Here is a 16177-nt window from a genome sequence, read left to right on the forward strand (position 1 = left end):
AAAGCTCGCAGTTTGAATAGATGAGTGCAAAGCAACACCAGCAGCAGCAGCAGTAGATGTGACAACTATAAGGCCCATGATCACAGCTATTAAAGTAAATATGAATCTTTTTGATCTATTAAGTATTCCTTTTAGTACTTCAGTGATAATATGTATGGAGGGAGATGCCTCCCAAGGTCTATTGTGGGAAACAGGTATCCAAACTCCTTCTTGGGCCTTAACCAGTAAAATGCTATTATCTTTATTAAAGGTAGAATTAATCCAGGTAAAAAGACAACAGTTGAGGCATGATATGGTTTGAGAGTCAGGTAGGATATTACTTTTTCCCACTGCCAACATAAAAGGAGGTTTAACACAACTCTGCAATGGGACCGGCCGATTAGAGGTCATGGCTACAACAAATCAGTTTTTTACTGTGGGTCTCTGTTTTACATCCTCCTTTCCAAATGTGAATTGGGGTTTGAGTCATCATTGATTTCCACAATCCTGGATATTTTGGAAACATTCATTAACATTCCTTCCTCCTCTGGATGAGTAGGACCTCAGTTATCTGTTGGTCCAGGCATCCAGACACTATCATTAACATAAACCTCCACTGGGGGGTCTAACCATGTAACAGGCCTAATCAGTGGTGGGAATGGAATGTAGGCCCAGTAAGTGTAATTTTGATCTGTCCCTGCTACAGGGAGACACACCACCAGGGATATTACCGCCATCATAGCTACCATTAAATTACTGGTGGTCAGCGGCTTGTTCTGAGACCTCAGGTTCTCTTCTGCAATGTGAGTTAGTTTCTTCATCTGCCCCCATGTCAGTGGAGTTGCTTGGCAAGTTTTACTGGTTTCCATCTGCTCAACAGAGATGTTCATTTGAGCCATCTGATGAACTGGGGGTGCAGGGACGTTCCAAGTTCTTTCCCTCTTCCTTGGATTCTAGCTCATGGCACAGCTTAAGATGTCTTGTGGGTATCCAGACAGGAAGTTGATTCTCTCCTGGTAAGATACAAGCAAACACTCAACCCCAACAAGACCCACTGGGGCCTTTTGTTTGGGCCTGTTTTTTGGCCATTGATAAATAACTACGATCGACACATCTGCTCCTGTGTTGAACAGACCCTCAAATTGTTGTCCTTGAATAGTGACCATACAAATAGGTCTATTGTCAGAGACTTGTTTTACCCAATAGGCAGCCTTGCCTGCTGAATTTGTGCTTCCAAATCCTCCTGTTCTTTTTTCTGAGCTTTCTCCTAACTTAACATATGGCAAAAGCAACAGTTGAGCTATTCTGTCACCTGGATTATCACTCCAGGGAACAGTGGAGGAGATAAGAATTTGAATTTCTCTCTGGCAATCAGAGTCCACTAATCCAGTATGTAGTTGAATTTCCTTTAAGTTTAAGTTGGACCTTCCCAGTGTAAGTCCCACCGTGCCATTTGGCAATTGGCCATAAAATCCCCTTTGGGACCTTCCTAGGAGGCTCAAGGGAGGAGGGATACGGCTTAGGTTCAGAACAAATCTACTGCCCCACTTTTAGCTGCTGTACATTTGTACAGGGATAGACTGGGCCAAGAACACTCCATTTGGAGTTGAGGACGACCCATCCTGAAATGAAAATGCCCCGTTTTGAATCCAGACTGGCCCCCCTGCCCCTCTGTCCAATTCCTGACAAGGGCTGTCCGCTGTTACCAAACTTTGAATGACATTGATTAGCCCACTGTTTTCCTTTTTTATATCTGGGACAGGTACTTGCTTCCCTGCTTTTTCCTCCTTAGTTTTACCTTTTTTGGCTGTTTGTACACTCTCTTTTTGTATGTCCTATCTGTCCACAATTATAGCAAGATCCAGGGAACACTACTGTGTTTTCTGTTACCCTTAGTTCAGCCATTGCCTGAGCAAGGAGGCTGGACTTATATAAGTGTCCCCCAATGCCATCACAGGCTTTAATGTATTCACTTAAAGTTTTTTCCTCATTTAGATCTTCCTTTCCCTTAATAGGTCTAATTGCTGCCTGACATTCTGTATTAGCATTTTCATAAGCAAGCAGCTGAACCATCACTTTTCTGGCATGAGAATCCGAAATAGCCTTTTGAGCCACGTCTTGCAAATGGGCAATAAAATCTAGATAAGTCTCCCTTGGACCCTGTCAAACTGAGTTAAAAGAAGGATAAGTAGTACCAACGTCGTGAATTTTTTCCCAGGCTCTTAGGCATATAGTTCTGAGCTGATCAACAGCCACATCACCCATTACCATCTGTTGATTTAGAGTACCCTATGCCTGCCCAATTCCAAGCAATTGATCAGATGTGATATTAATGGGAGGTTGGGCTTGAGCATTTCTGCATGCCTGATTTGTTGCTTTATCCATCCACCAGGTTTTAAATTGGAGAAATTCAGAGGGGGACAGGGTGGATAGGGCTATTGACTGCATTAAACGCTGGTTATAAGCCACAGATTGTAACAAGGAATGAACATAAAGAGAATTTGGCCCATGTTGTCCAATTGCTTGCTTTAAATCTTTTAATATTTTAAAAGGAAATGGCTCTCAGCGTGCTTGAGCATGTTCTCAGGGCTCCTCAGCTGGAGAAGTAATTACCGGAAACTGCCAAGCGTCCAAATCCCCCATTTCTGGTGTCTGGCGAATGGATGCCTGGATTCTCCCTGCGCCATCATTTGTATTTGGGCCGGCTGGCAGCATTCCTCTACCATAGTTAACAGGCGGACAAGCCTGGATCATTCCCTCACCATAACTGGCTGTTGGGCAAGCCTGAAGCTTCCCTTCACCACAGTTAATGGAGGGGCATGCAATAATGGGAGCAGCTAGCCCCTTTCAGGCTCCGGTTCCAAACATTCATAAGGCTGAGGCGGGGTGGCCATTCCGGACCTTCCCCTAAAGGCGCAGTAGGTGGCACTGTTTGTTTTATAAGTTTTTGGAGGTTAGCATCTATACATTCCCATTTCTCCCCCTTTTTAAAACTAGATTGTGATGGTTCATCTTTGCTGATAATTAGACTCCTGATTATTAAACTTTTCTATGTCATCCTGAAACTCCTCCTTCTCCTCCTCAGTGTGGAAGGGCTCCAGTGCTGTTTTAATTGCCTACCACACAGATCAAGCAGAGAAGGGAATATCATGGCCCTCTTGTTGTGCTCGTTTTAAGTCTGATCCGACCTTGTCCCAATCTTTTACATTCATGGTTCCATATTCCGGGAACCAAGGAGAATGCTTTTCAAGGAGATGGAACAAAGATGTGAGATTTGGGGTACTCACAATTACCCTTCCGTGGCACAATAACTGCCGAACCAGGCTTAAGTAATTAGCAAACTTCCTCTCTGCCTGACCCATATTTTCGCGAGCTTACCCTGGAATTCTCTGAGCGCCCTACTTACCCAGAGAGCTTGAAGTGAAAACGTACTGGGGCGTCCTTTGTCAGCTGTCCTCCACTTTCCATGCTCTGGTGTTCCTTCACTGGATTATTTGTAAACATTAGGGGGAGATCCGCGTTGGGCGCCAGATGTTGGGGAAACCAGCACTACACCACCCGGCAGGTACCCCGTGCCCAGCGGAGACGAAGGAATTAGAAAGAGACAGAGTGAGAGTTTAAAAGGTGGGTCCAGGGGACCACAGCGTCTGAGGCTTGCTCAGGGCCCCGAGCTCTGGGCCTCCACCCAATTTATTGGTTTACAAGCTCTTTATTCTTGGGGCAGATTGGAGGGGGAGGAAGGGATGAGGAAAAGGGTTAATCAGTGAAGGAGAACTCGTGAGTCATTCAATAAGATGTATAACAGTGGCGGTTTCTGTGAATTTCCTCAAGCAAAGGCATGTGTTTAAACTACTTAAGATCTTTAATCGGGACTGAAATGGGTGGGAGGAGTGGGTTTCAGGAAAAGCCAAGATGTTTGATTATACTCCACTGCTTCAAGGAAGTATAACAATCCTGAGGAACCTGTGGCATGCCGCTGAGCAGTTTTGCTCTGGGGGCATAAATACATGAAGGCAATAAGGAGATTTTTCTCCTCGGAGGCCACCCTTGGCTCCCCATGGATGTCTCACACAGGGAAGACCAACTCATCTGGCATCCCAGAAACTCTCTTTCCCACATGTTTCTTTTCTTGGCCTAAAACAGTTTGCTGCTCATGCTGCTGGGTGGAGCTCTCCTAAACTCCTCTGGCTCTGAATGCTTTTCAATTCATGAATCATTCTTGGTTCCAGCAAATTGTCAAATTTGTCTAAAGACTTTCTTATTACGCTACAAAGATCATGTATTTACTTGAGCTTATTAGAGACCTAAGGTCACAGGGCAACCAATTAGTTTGAAATCTAAGGAAAGACAAAGACTTAAAGGAGAGACAGACAAGAAATTCCCTGGAGCAGACTGTAAGATGAAAAGAAGTCCCACTTGAAAGAAGACCTGGTGATTTTAGTCACACTTTTAAGAACTTTCTAAAGGTCAAGTGACAAATTATTAGAATGATAAATTAGAAACCCTGAAAGCTGTGAGGGGAATTTGACCTCACTAAGAATTTCTTCTTCATTGGCCTCAAAAGGGGTTCATGAGAAATATTGAGAGCAGGGCAGGACACCAAAGAAGCTTCCTGGAGTGTCGCGGCCTTGTTGGAAGGAAGTAGCTGCTGCTACAGAATAGGAACATACAACTCTACTCCGTCTTTTCCCCAGTGGAATGGAAGCCTTTGTTACAGTAGAAAGAGCAGCAAAATAAATATACTTCAAGGGGGAATAGTAACCACAAGAAACCATCTTAAACCCAGAGTGATAAAGATCCTTGGCCACTGAGAAAGGATCTTGTAAAGGAGCTGGAAATTTCTTGTGACACAAGGCTTGTTATAGATTCTAGAGAATTGTCTATCTTGGGCAGAAAGACAAAGATCACTGAGAAAACCAACTCTAGACAAAAGGTATGCCTAAGAATGAGACTGAGCCAATAAAATGAAGAAAAGCCCATAGAACTAAAAAGTTGGTATATATTAATCCAAGCATATGGATAATTACAAGAAGAATGTATAATCTAAATATTACAGTTAAATACAGAGATTGACATTAAAACGTTGAAAAGTACAACCAACTGTACATTGTCTGTAAGACATTCACTTTAAATGTAGCAACTTAGAAAATTGTAGTTGAAGACTTTAACATTCCTTTCTCAGTAACCAGGAGAATCAATAAAATCAGCAGGAATTTAAAATATTCAACCAAAACTATCAACCAATTTGATATAATTTATATTTATGCAACACTATACCCAACAATGAAAGAATATGTACCATTTTCAAGTGGGCATGGAACATTAATTAAGGTAAGTCAAATCCTGGATCATGGTTAAGTAATTAAAATAATACAGGCCTCACACCGTGGCTGGCTGGATGCGGTCGCTCATGCCTGTTAATACCAGCACTTTGGGAGGCTGAGGAGGGTGGATCACCTGAGGTCAGGAGTTCGAGACCAGCCAGACCAATGTGGCGAAACCTTGTCTCTACTAAAAATACAAAAAATAGCCAAGCATGGTGGCACATGCCTGTAATCCCAGCTACTCGGGAGGCTGAGGCAAGAGAATGGTGTGAACCCAGAAGGCAGATGCTGCAGTGAGCTGAGATTGCACCACTACACTCCAGCCTGTGCAACAGAGCAAGACTCTGTCTCAAAAAAAAAAAAAAAAAGGAAAGAAAAATGAAATAATAGAAATAATATAACGTATGTTTTCTGGTCACAGCATAGTTAAACTGTAAATCGATGAGAGAACAGAAAGGTAGTTATAAAATACCCAAGTACTTGTAAAGGAAAAATCACCATTCTAATTAACCTACAAGTTAAAAAAAAAAAAAAAAACACACAGTGGATATTAGAAAATATTTTAAACAAATTGTAAATGAAAGAACAACATATAAAGGCTGTGTGATGCAAACTGACCAGTAAAGAAAAATTTATTAAATAAAATATTGCATAACAATGAAAAGCTTCCATTTAAAGGATAGAGATTAAGAAACAGGAGAAAATTAAACCTAACACAAAATAAAGAAGTAATAAAAGTGCATGTAGAAATGAACATAGTTACTTTTTTAAAAATAATGGAAATCAATAACACCAATAGAGGTTGGTTGGAAAGAACGATATACTATAATTGCTAAATCAAGCCACTTAGAGTGAAACAAAGATGAAAAACACAAATTACCAATAAGTGAAAAAGGGGATATTATAATGCATGCTACAAACATTAAAATGATGACACTGTATTAGGTTTATGTAATCCTATATCTGTTAATAAGTAGAATTCATAATTTTAAAAATTCCAACAACTACAAAAATTTGAAAACAAGGTATCTTCAATAGATATTTCTTCTTATCATGTGTGGAAGAAGTAATACCAATTGTATGCAAATTTTTCATGAAATGAAAGACCAGGGAAAACTTTTCATTCATTTTATGAAGTCTGCAGTACTCTGACACAAAAGCAAGACTAAAATAAGAAAACTCGAGGCTGTTATTACCAATAAACATACAAATAAAGAAAATCTCCAACAATATATTAGCAAATGAAATCCAGCAATATACTAAAATAAAACCATATCATGACCAAGTAAGTTTTATCTGGCATACGTAAGACTGGTTTAACCCTTGAAAATTAATATAATCACTGTATTGACAGATTAAGGTAGAAAAATGATATAATTCTCTTGCTAGATAGAGAAAATACATTTGTCAAAATTCAACATTCATTCATGATAAAAATGATTACTAAACTAGGACTAGAAGGAAAGTCCTTTACCCAAGCTGAAAAAATTTGTACATAGATCAATGAATTAGTCTGCATTATTATTAAGCTATTACATTTTTAAACGTATTTTATAGACATGTTCTTTACCAGGCATGTGATTTGTTATTTTTCATTTACTTATTTTTTGCCTATGGCTTTCAGCAATTTTCTGGAAAGACAGGAGAAATGCTATCGTTTTGCCTTTCACGATTGGCAGAATTCTCTGATCTTTAGATTTAGCCTGATATATCTTTTCTGTCTTTTATTTTAACCTATTTTATCTTTATCTTTAAATAGGCAGCCCACAAATAGGTCGTGTTTTTTATGCAGTCTGACAGTCTGACTTTTTTTCTTGAAATAGAGTCTTACTTTGTCATCCACTGGTGCAGTGGTGCAATCTTGGCTCAATGCAACCTCTGCCTCCTGGGTTCAAGTGATTTTTCTGCCTCAGCCTCTGGAGTAGCTGGAATTTCAGGTGCCTACCCTCATGACCAGCTAACTTTTGTATCTTTAGTAGAGACAGGGTTTCACCGTGTTGGCCAGACCGGTCTCCAACTCCTGACCTCAGGTGATCCTCCTGCCTTGGCCTCCTGCAGTGCTGGGATTACAGGCGTGAGCCACCATGCCTGGCCACAGTCTGACTTTTTATTGGGGTGTTTAGACTACTTACAATTAATGTAATCATTAATGTGACAATTATCTTGTTAATTGTTTTGTACTTGTTCCATCTATCATTTGCTTTTCTTTCTCCAATTTTCTTCCTTCTTATGGACTAAATGTTTTCATGATCTTACTTTATGCTGTTGTTTGATTTATTAACTGTAAATCTTTCTTTTATTATATTAGTGGCTGTGTTATAATGTGTAGTGTACATTTTTAATTTATTCAATTATCACAGTCTTTGTTAATGTGCTATACCAGTTCATATATAGTATGTATTCCTTGCAACAATATAATTTCATTTCTCCTTTCCTGGCTTATATAATATTGTTTTTATATGTTTGACTTTTATATTAGACATGTTATAAGCCTCACAGTCCATTGTTATTATCTTTACTTATTATCTTTACAGTCACAATCTTTAACACAAATTTAAATAACAACAAAAATATTATTTATATTTACACATATATTTATAATTTTTATTGCTCTTTTTCTGTGAAGGTCTAAGTTACTATATGGTTTCATTTTACTGCTACCTGAAGCATTTCTTTAATTTTCTGATGATTTTTTTCCAATACTTTTTTATGTATTCTAAATGTTTTATTTTGTCTTTGCATTTTGAAGATACTTTCACTAGTTAAATAATTCTCATTTGGCAGTTATTTTCATTTCAGTACTTTGAAGACATTGCTTTACTGTCCTATAGCTCGTACTGTTTTGACATGAGATCTGTTTTCTTTATATTTGATCTTCTGTCCATAGCTGTATTTTTCTCTGATTTCTTTAAGTATTTTTTCCCTTCTATGGGTTTCATGTAATTTGCTTATGATATGCCTTTTATGGTTGACTTCATTTTTCTTATTATTTGGGTTCATTGAGGTTTAAGGCCCTATGGGTTTATGGTTATCATTTTGGAAAATCTTTGAAGATTATGTCTCCAAACTATTTTTCTCTGCACTTTTCTCTCATTTGGCAATTCCAGATACTATATAAAAAGATGTTGGTGGGTAGCCTACAGATCTTCATGTTGCTATTTTTTGTTTTTAATCTTTATTTATTTTCAAGTAGTTTCTATTGCTGTTGTTTCAAGTTTCCTAAACTTTTCTTCTGTAAAGTCTCATCTGTCATTAATCCCATCCAGCATGTTTTTCATCTAGAATTTCTTCTCATATGAACCCTTATTTAACCTCAAACCTTTCTCCAAGGTTCACCTTCCTCTCAATTACCAAATCCACCTCCAATTCTACCTTTTTAATCCAGTGACAACTCATACAATATTATTTTTTGAATTGTTTAATTCCTCTTTGCTCCAACCTCTCCTTTCCTAAGTAGGGCATAGAGCTCAAATTACTTAATCATAAAGTGGTTTTACTTGTTTTGTTCCTCAACCAAAATAGCCATTATTCCTAAAATTATCTATGCTTATGCCTCTTTCCTAGAAATCTCATTGTGGTAGACTTGAGGGGGATCATTTGATAGAAATAATACATTGTTTTTGCTTGCATTGGTCTGTGTGTCAAACCAAAATGAAATAAATCCTTATCTTATGTGGAAAGAATAAAAGGCACAATTTCGTTTTTTTTTTTTTTTTTTTTTGAGACAGAGTCTCGCTGCTGATCGCGGCTCAGGGCGGGGTGCAGTGGCGCGATCTCAGCTCAGACTGCATAGCCTCCACCTCCCGGTTTAGCGCCACCAGCCTCAACCTCCTGAGAAGCTGGGACTACAGGCGCCGCCACCACGCCCGGCTAGTTTTCTGTATTTTTTAGTAGAGACGGAGTTTCACCATGTTAGCCAGGATGGTCTCGATCTCCTGACCTCGTGATCCACCCGCCTCGGCCTCCCAAAGTGCTGGGATTACAGGCTTGAGCCACCCCGCCCAGCCACAATTTCATTTTTAAAAAATTCTTAATCAGAGAAATGCAGATTAAATTATACTTTTTAATGTCCATAACATCTTTAATTTTAAGATAGCTGATCAATAACCATTCCTAATTATTTCTCAATTTGCATAAAACTGTTCTTACAAAAATAAGATTAAGTATAAGTTTATAATAAATTTGGAAATCATAAATGTTATGCAAGAGGTAGTTTTTTCTCACTAAATTCTACTAGGACAAAAGTATGGGTTCAGGTGAAAACACACCTACTAGGATAGCTCATTAGGTATCCATAACTTAGAGGCCCAAGAAACAAAATGTCAACAAAAATTATTCATATGTGAATCTCAAGTAAAACCCCCCAAATCCAATAAGCTGAAATTAGTAAAGAAGTAAGTAAAGGAAATTTGAATTTTTATATTACTTAACATAATTTTATTGTAAAGTTGTATATATTCATTTTCTTTTCTTTTATTTTATTAAATGTGGAATCTGAAGTTTTCATCATATAATTATCTCCTCTCAAATTTCTCCCAGTTTGTTTCCATTCTGGTAAATTACTAAAACTTCATAACAGTCTCTTCTATTAATGTCATTTTATCACACACTGGTTGCCCAAAATTCTAAAAGCATAGTCAGATTGTTTAATTAAGGAAACAAGAGAAAGAAGAGAGAATCATGTCTGAAGATCACTTATTAACATTTAGTTCAATACCATAATATTATAGATTATTAAAGAAGGAGTGAAGAATTTAAGACAGTTGCCTTTGCCCACAACATGTTACTATCTAGTTAGCAATACAACATAATTATCCTAACTGCAAGTCCAGTTTTTTTTTTATGTTACTCACTACTGCCCTCTTAAAAGGATACCAGGATATCTAAAAAGAATTATAAAATAGTATTTGTATAACATTAAGAAATGTATTTTAACTGAAAATAACAGTTGTGTATATGTATAGGGAAGAATAGTATTTTGACACAGGGAATATCACGTAAGCATTCTGGAGAGTGAATTTTTGTATGGTTTTATGCCTGCATTCATCAGTCTGGATTTCACCAGTCTTCAATTACTTTACTTAATTTGCTCAAACCATTGGTAAATCCAAAACAACAAAATTTATCTAATGTTTAATTACCTTCTCTTACAATTTGCATGAGAAAAGTACCTGAGTGTAAAATAATTTTGTTGTGTTTATGATGTATATGTGGTGCTACCCTCCACTGGAAATTGATGAATGAGGGTAGTTTACAAACAAAAGTAAAATGAGCCATAAAAGATGATGGAAGTTTTGGAAGTCATTTTGGAAGTTTTCGAAGTCATTTTCAGAAGTTTTAGAAGTTATTTTATGCACCTAATGATGAAAGAATAAAAAACTCAGAAATGTCTACAAAAACTCTTTAAGACCATTTATAGCTTTTAAAGAGAGGTAGTTGAAACGTGGAATCTTTTTAAAAGAAATATGGACTGGGCCTGGTGGCTAACACCTGTAATCCCAGTATTTTGGGAGGCAGAGGCAGGTGGACCACTTGAGTCCAGGAGTTCAAGACCCAGCCTAGGCAGCATGACAAAATCCTGTCTCTGCAACAAATACAAAAATTAGCCAGGTGTGGTGGCACATGCCTGTAGTCCCAGCTACTTGGGAGGCTGAGACAGGAGGATCATTTGGGCCTAGGAGATGGAGGTAACAGACAGCCAAGATCGCACTATTGTACTCCAGCCTGGGTGACAGACCAAGTACCCTGTCTCAAAAAAATTTGTTCTAATTAAATAAAAGGTGTTGGTATTTGTATACTATGGTTTCTGTCCTGATGCTGAGTATGTTCTTATATTTCCTTTGTGTTAGCTTTACTAATACTACTTTCTATACTATTCTAACCAATTACTTAAGTACAATGGTATTTGAGGAATTTCATCGAAGTTTGGTTAAGATCTATAAAAGATCTCTGTTTAAGACTATAAAGATACTTACATATTTTATTATAAAATGCATACTGTAAGTTCTTTGAGCTTGCTGCTTTTGAAAGTTCTAGAAGTGGGGAATATTTTATAATAGAATCATTTAATTGGAAACAGAAAGCATTCGTTTCTCATACTAGGTCTCAAAATATGTTTCATCAGTTTCTGCAGGAGCAAAAATTAGTTTACAAATTCAAGTTTATGTGACATTTTACAATTCAGAATATTGCTTAAACATAGCTGATGCTGCCTTATATACACCTGTAATAGTAGTGAATTGTATTTCTAGTTCTAAAATACCTAATTTAAACAAAATATTGTCTTTGATTATTGTTTTCTTGGTATTGCTATAATACATGCAATATATGTATATCAGAACCAAAGTGGCACATTAAATGACAGGTTGTTATTTCTTCTGTGATTTTTATTTTATATCACACTTGCCATTATATGAAAGGACATTATATAAAAAGAAATATTTTCTAGACATAAAAGTATAATTTTTTATTATTAATCGAAAAATAATTACTGAGATATTATACTTGGTGCCTAGGCAACAACAATGAAAACAACAGACTTGGTCCCTACCTAGACATAGTTTACAACCTCTGTTCCCTGACTATGAATGATAAAAGACAGATTTTTTTCCTCTAGCATTTCTTTATAACTACAAAGCACAGATTTTGTTCCATAGGTTGTCTCCTCTCCTTCAACTTTGAAACCTGTTGTAGAGCTTTTGATAGTTAACTATTATAGGAGTAGGAACTAACTTTATTTTAAAAACATGTTTTAACATGTTTCACATACTTTTTCCAAACTCTTAATAACATATGTTACATATGTATAGACACACAAGAACAATTACTATTTTACTGTCAAAAGCACTGTTTTGAAAATTCAAAGCTCTTCTGATACAACAAAGATGTTAGACTACGTTTTATGTTTTCTTTTATTCTTCATTTGTCTTAAATTCTTGCCTCGATTTCATTTACGTTGTAAATTTTGCCATGTCATCTTATTTTTGTTTAAATATCAATCTTTCAGTATTTATTCTGTTTAGCTTTACCAAACGCTAGACATTAAGCAAGGAAAAGGTGAATGTTACAGAGTACATTACTTTTAGAAACTCGTAATCAAGATTAGAAGAAAGGCATGTATGAAGAATGTTTCATATATTCTGTGTGATATAATTGTGTGAAGCAGCTGGGCATTACACACCTGTAATCTCAGCATTTTGGAAGGCTGAGGTGGCTGAATTGCTTCAGCTCAGGAGTTTGAGACCAGCCTGGGAAACATGGTGGAACCCTGTCTCTACAAATACATACAAAATTAGCTGGGTGTGGTGGTGCGTGCCTGTATACCTAGCTAGTCAGAAGGTTGAGGTGGGAAGAAGGCTTGAGCCAAGGAGTTGGAGGTTGCAGTGGGCTAAGATCGCACCACTGCACTCCAGCCTGGGAAGCAGAGTGAGACCTTGTCTCAAATAATAATAACAATAATAATTATGTGAAGTATAGTTAAGTTTTTAATATCTATCTATTGATCTATCAATATTATTCCAAATGCAGACTCTATGTTTCTGGAGCAGAAGAGATTAAGCTCCCCCCAAAGAGCATCCTGTGACTCCCACTCCTGCCTGCCAGAGAACAACCCCCATTTGACTGTAATTTTCCTTTACCTAACCAAATTCCATAAAACGGCCCCACCCTTATCTCCCTTTGCTGACTCTCTTTATGGACTCAGCCCACCTGCACCCAGGTGATTAAAAACTTGTTTGGTGGTCTCTTCACACAGAGGCACATGACACACTTGATCTTTCAAGTCACCTGCTTGAATGTACTTTACTTCCTTTCAATCCTGCCCTAAAACTCTTTAATAAATTTCTCTCATGCTCTAAAACATACCTTGATCTCTGCTTCTGTCTTATGCCTCTCAGTTCTTTGTTCTAAAGAGTACTTTTTTCTAAGGAGGCAAGAATTGAGGTTGCTGCTGATGCCTTCAAATTTGCCGCCAGCAATATACTTTGGTGCTGTGTGATTCAGATAAATTCCACTACTAACGTTTATAATGTAGCAGGACGAGCCGCAGACAAAACCTCTCAGACACCAAGTTGTAGAAAGAAGGGCTTTATTCAGCTGGGAGCATCGACAAGCTACTGCCTTAAAATCCAAGTTCCTTGAGTGCACAATTTCTGTCCCTTTTAAGGGTTAACAATACTAAAGATTTCACATGAAAGGGTCGTGATTTATTTGAGCAAGCAGGGGGTACGTGACAGGGGCTGCATGTACTGGTGGTCAGAGAGAAACAGAACAGGGCCGGGAGTTTCACAATGTTCTTCTATACAATATCAGGAACATTGGTTTCTAAGTCATGAGTTGATTTTTAACTACTGGGTTTAGGCCAGGCAGACCTGGGCTGCTTGTCTTTGGTTTTATTTCATTGTTTTTTTCTTAAAACAGGTACTGAGTATAAAACAATATGAGAGGGTCTCTCTCTTTCCTCATTCCCCCCTTTTGAGACTCTCACTTTTATTAGTGGGAGTTCTCATTCTTATTTTGCTACTTATGTATTTTGTGCAATAGATTGATAGTGATTCATAGAGTACACTTGTGCTGAAGCATTTTGGTGAACCAGATAGCAATGAAGCTGTTTTATCATTTGAAGAAGTACAGCTAGCAAACAAGGGAGCAGTAAGCAGGTTCTTATTACAATTATAAATTTTATTATAAGAGTTTTAAACCTCCTAGTGCTTGGAACTAATTTTTAAATATAGCTTCAGGGTCGAATTCGTGCTACACTTGTTCAGCTGCTAGTAAGTAGTTGAGAGCAAATCTATTTTGATAGATAGCATTTCTTATCTGAGTTTCTTGCTGGGACAGAATAGTCAAGATTTGACCGGTTTTATTAGTGATGATTTTTTAAAACAGTTTGCAACCGTTGATTCAGTTGAGCATGTAAATGGGGGTCCAGTATTCCCATGAGCTGTCTTGTGTCTAAGTGGCAGGTCTATAGTATCGTATAATTTTTTAGGAGGTCATTTATCATTTTTTTAATTACCTATGGCTATGCTTTGTTTTCTGTGGGAAGCATAGACAGGGAAGCCCAGAAGTTTACCTGTTTTTATGGGCAATAAGAAGAAAGATGGTTTAATAGTGCCAATAACACAACCATCTGTCTACTGGTCAGGCAGCTTAGCATAGGCTCTGTGTCTACATATCCAGTATAACCCGGTGTGGGCAGTTTAGTCCTGGTGGAATTCTGGGTGGGACCAGACAGTCTGCAACCTTGGAAATTTACTAAATGGATCTCTTTCTGTGTAATCAGAACACCACCATGTAATTGTTTTTTTTTTTTTTTTTTGGTTTTTTTTTTTTCAGTACCATTATACATTTTTTGCCCCAGACAACTAAGTCATCTTACAGAATGAGTGATTTTTTTTTTTTTAGCTGTGCAATATTGTCCAATAATTGAAACTTTTAGAACCTAGAGATGATCAGGATGATTGTTTTGGGCCAGGAATTCATCAGGAACTGGGTCTGCAGGCACTAACTCTCGGGATTCTTATGGCCATTGATCTCTTATTACAGTTTTTTTTACAAACGTAACATGAAGTGACATTTAGAGACCGAGCTACATGCTTGGCTAATTGCAAAAACAAATTTTTAGTTTTTCCCTGGAATCTCAGGTACTGCCATATTTAGTTCATCATAGAAAGTCCAAAATACTGGTTCTGGAGAGTGTCTTTGAACCTCGCCTTTTATTAGGATGCTTACACTAGGATCTGGTCTTTTTTCTATTGATGCCCAGAGATATGTGTTTTCTGTTTTCTTTTTATTTTTTTTAACCTTGGGTTTAAGGGATTTGTAATTACCAATTCTAAAGGGTTGTAGCTCCCACTCATGCAGGAAGGGCTGACTTTTTCTTTTTTGGAGCTAAACAGGATCTTTTTCACCCTTTTTTAAAGTAGTCTAGATGACACAAGACCAGTAATTACACACATTTGCACATGAGCTTAATTTATGGCAGATATACTTATTTTTCTGTGTAACCTTTTTCCCTAATCTAGAGAACTGCATCCCATCCTATGCTGCTTATTATTCATAGCAGCACAGATTTCAAATTTTAAGGACATTTTTGGGGACCTCTCTTTTTTTTCTTTTCTAGCTATTACTTTACTTGTGTCACTTAGAAAAGGACCAGTCTTTAATTTTATTCTGAAAATTGTGATCATGGGAGGTTCAGAGTCATCATAGCACACATTAGTCTGGTCACTTCCTGGATTACATACCTTGTACTGGGTGTCATTATACAAACAAGTTTCTTTTAGAGTCCTGGTACACTTGTAATAACCATAAAATAATAGAACTGTAGCAATCTTTTGTCTTTCCTCAGTGACTTGATGTATATACTGGGAACAGCCCTCAGTCTGAGGAAGGTCAGTTGAAGTCCTTACTGTACAAGGCCAAATTTTAAGGAAAATGAGTCCCGCGATGAGTTTCCTCATGCTTCGGCTGTCGTGGACCAGTCAGCTTCCGGGTGTGACTGGAGCAGGGCTTGTCATCTTTTTCAGAGTCACTTTGCAGGGGTTGGCGAATGGCGAAGCTGCTCCCATCCACGTACAGCTCCCAGTCTACTGATGTTTAAGGATGGTCTTGGAGGTTGTGCCTACTAGAATAAACTGAGTCCAGTACTTTTACAGAGTTATGTTTAACTGGGCTCTCTGATACCAGGAGAAAGGTGGCGGGGTTTAGGGTGTTGCAAACTTCAATGGTTATGCAGGGATTTTCACAGAGCAAGCGTTGGTATCTAGCTAGTATAGCATTTATTAGCTAATGGTGTCCTTTGGTATTTATTAAAATCACCACAGCACGGGGGGACTTTATGTTTAGGTTTTGCCTAAGAGTTAGCTTATCTG

Source organism: Rhinopithecus bieti, unplaced genomic scaffold, assembly GCF_001698545.2.
Source record: "Rhinopithecus bieti isolate Rb0 unplaced genomic scaffold, ASM169854v2 scaffold_5406, whole genome shotgun sequence".
Lineage (NCBI taxonomy): Eukaryota > Metazoa > Chordata > Mammalia > Primates > Cercopithecidae > Rhinopithecus > Rhinopithecus bieti.